The sequence below is a fragment of the Colias philodice genome, chromosome 17 (genome assembly GCF_061535455.1).
Source record: "Colias philodice isolate Cphi_HAF_F1 chromosome 17, ilColPhil1 Martin Lab GWU primary, whole genome shotgun sequence".
Classification (NCBI taxonomy): Eukaryota; Metazoa; Arthropoda; class Insecta; order Lepidoptera; family Pieridae; genus Colias; species Colias philodice.
This window is the reverse complement of record NC_143102.1, coordinates 3,672,348-3,679,471: the sequence shown is the minus strand read 5'-3', so window position 1 is coordinate 3,679,471 and position 7,124 is coordinate 3,672,348. Positions and strand designations below refer to the sequence as shown.

Below are 7,124 nucleotides of genomic sequence, written 5' to 3'. Positions count from 1 at the left end.
GATTGAATAGTGAACTTAATGCTAACGTGTGTATAAATGTATGTACTTAATACAAATTATGATACGACTAATGTTCTCACAATTTTACATAAATTATGAGTTTCAAATATTATTTATACCAACACATGTAGCGCGTGCATATTATATCTTTAGAACATGAAATAGTTAAACTAAATCTAATTCAATAATAATACCCTTCGAAGGGCAAATAAAACAAAATGCTTCTGTTGTCATAAATAATATTGTTTAACTGCCACTGGTATTACTCTTTTGTTTTGTTTTTGCTATTCTTGTTACATTTGCAGTAATTCTGTTCTGGAAAAAATGTGTCCATCGTATTTTCTTGTATCTGTTTCATTAAATTGAAATCCAACATTAACTCAAATATTTAAAAAAACATATGATATATTCGGAAAATAACATTTTCTGTTATTATACGTATTCACTATACGGATAACTTAAATGCATTTTTATAAAAAGTCAACATGCTATATATAACCACCTATCCCAACTAGAGATTGACAAATGGTTTAAAGCGTTTCTGGTGATTCGCATTTGTTTTCAAATAAAATTGTATGAAACAAACTATTCAATTCTACTTACAATTGTTCAATACTTTCGTAGGCAAATTAGTAAGAAAAAAGATCTATCAGCATGTGTGGCAAGACACCTCATTCGTCTCGTTTCAAGAAGAAATATAAGCAATTAATACATCAATTATCAGGGGACACGACACCTAGTATTGACAGGTTCCTGCCGTCACCAATAAACGACCCAATTCTATACGAAAACAAGCATAGCAGCGTAAAATCGCACACAAACGCACAAAAACACGCACAATAGAATTAACTACATTTAACTTCCTAACAATTATACAAAGGGGACAAAATGGTAAAAACAATGCGACAATTGGTTATTTGAAACGTGACAAAGGATCGGATTCTTTAAACATTCTCGGTATGAGTGATACAATGAGAGATTCCTTTGACTAATGACGTGTAGGCTCGGCCGCATTGTGGCCCGTTTATTGCACCCACGCGACACCAAAATGAAATTAGTTCCACTGTTTTGCGAGCACTTTTTTCGAATTACAATTCTACGAAGTTGGTGAAATTGGGAACTGATCGGGAGCCTAAAAAATATACGACGCGTGCCGGGTTTTGCGTTATGGCCGAGTTCTCATAACTACTGGGTACTTAGTTTTTCTAGTATTATAAATATGACAAATGATTACGATGAAAAAGAAAACGTAAGAAGTGACTGCTTAACGAATTTTATGTGTTTTTACTGTTCTTCTCTACTTTAACCTCCTGGAGCCTGCGGTCATATATATATTACATAAACAATAAAAAAATATTTCAACGCCATCTTTTGCGTATATGCGGGAATAATACCTCAAATCGATGTAGTGGTATGTCATCCACTATACTAATCGGTTTTTGGTTTTATAAGTGACAGTGATTTGAAGTATTCTCATTTAGAAGTTGGCGGTGGCTGTGCGACGGCAAACACGTGGTCAGTAATCTTACATTTCTAGTGGAACCATTCGTATATTGCAGTATATCTTTGTATATCTAATGATAATATATATTATTTCAGGAACAGCAATAGTTATTTTGTAAGATAAATCTAAAACTTGTGAAAAATAAGAATGTTTTCTTTTATGTCATACTGGTAAGACATTTGGTCTCAATTCTTGCCAAATTGGTATTGGTTACAAGGGCCCCATGTATTACCTATATGACACTATTTAGTTTATGTTACAGATTTTATTATAATTTTCAAGGATTATAAGATACTGAGATCTACCAACACCTGGATGAGTCAAATATCGACCAATATGATGGACCTATGGAGTTTCTTGCCGGTTCTTCTCCATAGATACTGCTTTCCGATTCGATGGTAAATGTTTATACTGTTGGGACGATTCAAAATTGCTTTTAGAAGAAGTCTAATTGAATAAATAAATGTTTGAGATGAAGATAATCCCCAAATGATACCGATGAAGCCGCCCAAATTCCAGAAAATTATTCTTCTTCCATTTGTCCAATGAGATTGAGTCATTTCAGAACAGAATCGTCACTATGTATGTGATCTTCTGTTGTTGGCAGACCATCTCGGGGACGCACATGACGTGGACCAAGCATTAGAGGAGGCTGACCGAGAAGATGGATTAGAAATTAGACCTAGGGGTGGACGTGGCAATATAAATACACCCCCGCGCCGGTGCAAAATACTTGAACTGGTCGTTTCTCACCCTTAAAAATACCTAACTTTGAACCAAGGTGCAAAAAATAGACACAGAACAATGGATAGAATAATAAATATTTAGATTCAAGTTTAAAAATATATAATAACTAAAAAAACAAGTAGTTTTTCTTCATTTTCATAAACTTATTACACTTGGAACTGGGACCCCCTGTAATATATAAATGACATAAAGAAAATCCAAGTTTTCCACGAAAGATTTTTTTTTCCATTTTTTTGAATATCTATAATTGCATTAGAACAGATACAGCTAATTTTTATTAAAAAAGAAAGAAAAAATAATCCTGGGTCTCAGGAGGTTAAGTACAGAGCTACAACTTTAAAGTGTATGTGTTTTACGAATAAATTGTTTCAATCATTTCTTCGTTTAGCCTATAATGTTGACCATCATCACTATAATTTTGACCATCATTATGTAATAATTGTTTCTTTATTAAAATAAGAAATAACTCCTTTTTGCTCTAATTTGACAAATCTTTACCCAATATTTGCCATTCATTATTATTTCACGTAGTTTCCCTACTCTTATTCAAATTAGGAATTAGATAAAGTGGTAAGTACTAAATCATTCTGTAAATGAAACATTATAACATATAAATAAAGTTTACATCTTCATATCACACATTTCCACATAACAAACATTTGCGTTCCTGATAAAGCTCGAACACCAAGGAATCCAGTAGCGATTGCAATTTTGGATATGCTAACCCCTGGATGTTTGCCGGGTGACGGCAACGCATGTCGAAAATACTTAGTGGGGCGCGCCTCATTATGATCCCCTCCAGCCTCCGACCGATATATTAACACGATTTACTATGATGCATGTGGATATGATGTTGAACTTTTAGTGATTTATTTGATTTTTTATGTTGAATCAATTTTTAAGAAACCATGGTTTTAGATTGTGAATTTTGTTGCGTTAGCGGTTAGAATATCAGATATCAATCATCAATTAAAACATTAATTTAATTGAGTAAGTATTTGAAATCGAAATATCTAATGCATTAATTTCTTTAGTAGAGTTCTTCAGATATTTTTAAATTTTATTTAAACGTACTACGTCGGATACAACGCAGTACCTACACTTTTTTCTGTATCTAAAATCTGGAATTAATATTAAATTAGCCTCATATTTATTTTATTAATTTAAACAGAATTATTCATTGTACTTACAGTAATTTAATCAAAACGTACATTGAATTTAGTAACAATACATAGAAAAGGGCAAAACGGAGATACATATTATGTGCGGCTAAAAATTAAATTCAGACCAATTCATACAAAATATGTATAGAACATAGAATCTACAACTACCTACTTTTACTTATCTAAACATAACAAACAAAAAAATCTCAATAAAATATATCTCAAATACAGACAGACATATCCATAGTGCATTTCCGAAATCAGTGAGTGTTAAGAGGGCTACAGAGAGCGGTGTGCCATTGTTATAATTTTCAATAAGGGGCGCGATCGAGGGGCACTATCGATCTGGCAGGGTACATCTCAGATGCATCCCGATTTTAATGTGCATTCGACTGTGAATCGCCAAACTATAGAATATGTTATAAATATTCGGAATACGTATATTTCTGTAATAATGTACGTAGGTAAGTATATGCCATTTTTATATAGAGTTGATTAGCTTGTAACTTTTTTTGAACATAGGTAGGTACCTTTCTGTTAATTGTTAAAGACCTATGGTACAAAATACATATTCTAGCGTACAGTACATATTGGTTTAAAATAATGAAATGCTTATATTATTACTTGATATGAATGACTCTATGAAAGGAACTATATTTACCGTGCCTAATAATGATAGAACGAAACAAGTTAATTATTATTAAAAAAACAAAATACCCGACTGCACACTAAAAAAAGAGCTATATTAATTACTCCGTGATTGAAATGAATCTAATGATACCGCATACATATTTTTTTAAAGGGAAATTTAGAAAAAATATTATTATGTCTTTATCCCGTGGGACTTTTAGGATAAAATGTATCCTATGACACTCCCGTAATCAAGACAAATCTAACGATACCTCATACATCAAAACCCATCAAGCCGTTTAGGCTACAGGTGGTCACAAAGGAAAAGACATACATACATACTTACATACACTCGAAAAACATTACCCTCCTTCTTTGGCAGTCGGGTAACAAACTTGTTAGAAAAATACACTTAAGAATTACTACTATTGAAATTTTGAATAATAATATATCTTTACTAGCGGCCCGCCCCGGCTTCGCCCGTGGTACATATGAAAAATAGATGTTGGCCGATTCTCAGACTTACCCGATATGCACAGAAAATTTCATGAGAATCGGTCCACCCGTTTCGGAGGAGTATGCAGACTAACATTGTGACACGAGAATTTTATATATGTACATATATAAAATTCTCGTGATAAGATAACATTTAATGATTGTAAGCTTTGCAGAGAGAAGATTTGTAAACCTATCTGTTCAGGAAATATGTATATCTACTTACTCATATAGTATTATATAATTAGTTATTATATTTTTATTATTCTAAACGTACAATTAAGAAGAATAGCAAAATATTTGCGTCTCCAGCTATGACTCAGAAGCAATTCGCAGCACATGGCGTATCAAATGCTCCCTACGGCGTAGAACAACTACGCGGGCCTACAACAGGGCGCCCGATTCTATTAAACTCCAAACAATGCCCTTACCCCAACTAATATCTGGACTAAATCCCTAATAAGTATGCCATTGTGTGAGAGGGACGTGGCCAAAGCGACAAAGAACACGTTATAGCGATCTGTCGGATTTATTACGTAGTCATTCGCGCTACGACACGCAATACTGAGCCCAATTGTGATCGCCGTAATATGTATATTGGCGTGTGATTTTTCCGCATTTTAGGACGTTAATTTGTTCGGTTTAAGGGCACCGAACACGCCGAAGTGTGGTGAGAGTCTGGCCATGGAGGCTCACCGAACTTGCCACACTCCCCTTTCAAACTAGATTTGCAGTCCGGTTATTATACGTCGGCCATTCATTACGCTACTGTTTGATAGTTTCAGTTTTAATTGTTTTTAACGGCCGCGTTATTTATGATTACCGGACGTGCGTTTGTAACGTTTCGTTCAAACTCTAAATTATATCTGTTCATTACAAATGGATCCTCCTACATGTGCCAAATATTTTATACATAAAGTTACAGAATACTATGCAAATATGCAAATATTTTTGTTCTAGTGAGAAGCTGTGTTTTACATATTTAATATTACTGAACCTACTCATGATAACAATTGCATAACATACTTGCATCGATTAGACTAATCTCTAAATACTATTTGTTATGAGTATGTTGCAAAACAAAGTAGATGCATAATATATAAAGTGCAAACAAAACCTATACATAAAAAATACTGCTACTATTATAAGGAAAACAATTAGGTCGTAAGACGCTTTCAAATAAGTTCAGAATATTACATGAAAATTACATTCATTCAGGGTATAATAAAACGTTAAAATTTAGAGCAAAAAAAAACGAACAATTCTTGCAAAAACGCTAAACTCAAAAACACCGAACCAAAACATCAGGCACAAACAAACGTTTTATGTAAGTAATTAACGACGCGCTAACTGCATTTAAATAAATGAAAATTGCAAGAGGAACAATTAAGAACGTCAATGATTGCAAAGTGTCCCGTTCGAGGCTGGAGTAGAATCAGCGGTAAAGTGTAGTGTCAACAGAGCTAAGTGTTTTCCGTGTTTCTCGTCTTTGTGGGGACGGGCATGGCTGAAAGGGCGATTGTTGTAGGGTACACAAATTGCAGATGCTACAAAATAGAATATGTTTTAAGATTTGTAATAGAGTAGTTTTGTTGTTAATGATAGAGTAGGTTGCTGTACAAATAGGCGTTAGATTTTTAAAATTAGCTCGATATATTGATTGTTAAAACATGATAATTAGGTACTCGAGAGTTAAATGGATTTTGTAATTAAATTTATGTAGCTTTGTTTCTTATAAATAAGTTAATGACCAACCTAGAGCAATAATTATGCGTATGATAATATTATAATCAAACCTTCTTGAATGACTATCATTACATTTGTTAAAATAAAGCTACAAAAACCTAGGATAATCATCACGATAACTATTTCATTGAGGTAGTCCACAAATAAAACAAAATTGTATCTACATAAAATATATTTTTTTTACTGAAAAAATTTTTGTGGGTTACAACACTCATGCCGTGATCTATCCTCCTGAATGCAACCGTATTGGGGTTGAGACAATAGAGGCTAACTACCCCTTTCTTGTTAGAGGGGCGCGGGCTTAACCAAGCATACACTGCGTTTTGGGTACCCACTGCGGGGACTGTCGCGCACGTAAGTATATTAAACATTCAATACGGTAATCTTAGAATAATTACACAATATGTGTAATTATTCTAAGACGGTAATATTATTATTTGTGAATATTTTATGCATATTGCAGACATTAAAGGTACATTAAAATTTAAATTACGTAATTGTCAAAGCTTAACTTTTTACCGAGTTAAATTTTATTTGGTAATAATTTTTAATATTTATTTTAGAAGACATTGGATCGATAGCAACATGTTACTTAGCTTTATAATTGATACATTTTCATATTATGCATCTATAAAAGCTCTCAGATTATAATGTTAGTAGAATAATCATTATTTCTAATCGAAATAAAACTTAGCAGCAGAACAAAAAAACGTTTTATTTATAATACTTATTTAGTAAATATCTAACACAAAATGCGCAAAATTGCCTCGATAATGATGTATAATTCGCTCGTAACTGTACTTCAAAACTACTAATACGAGATCTGAGATCAACAAAGC

At 33.0% G+C, this 7,124-nt stretch overlaps 1 long non-coding RNA gene across 1 annotated transcript; it reads left to right on the top strand.

The window, feature by feature from the left end:
* Positions 1–1,307: 1,307 nt before the first annotated feature.
* On the top strand, positions 1,308–2,567 carry LOC149480970 (uncharacterized). Its single transcript, XR_016316964.1, has 3 exons — positions 1,308–1,674; positions 1,767–1,902; positions 2,112–2,567. It is a non-coding gene; the product is annotated as an uncharacterized LOC149480970 (long non-coding RNA).
* Positions 2,568–7,124: the final 4,557 nt, after the last annotated feature.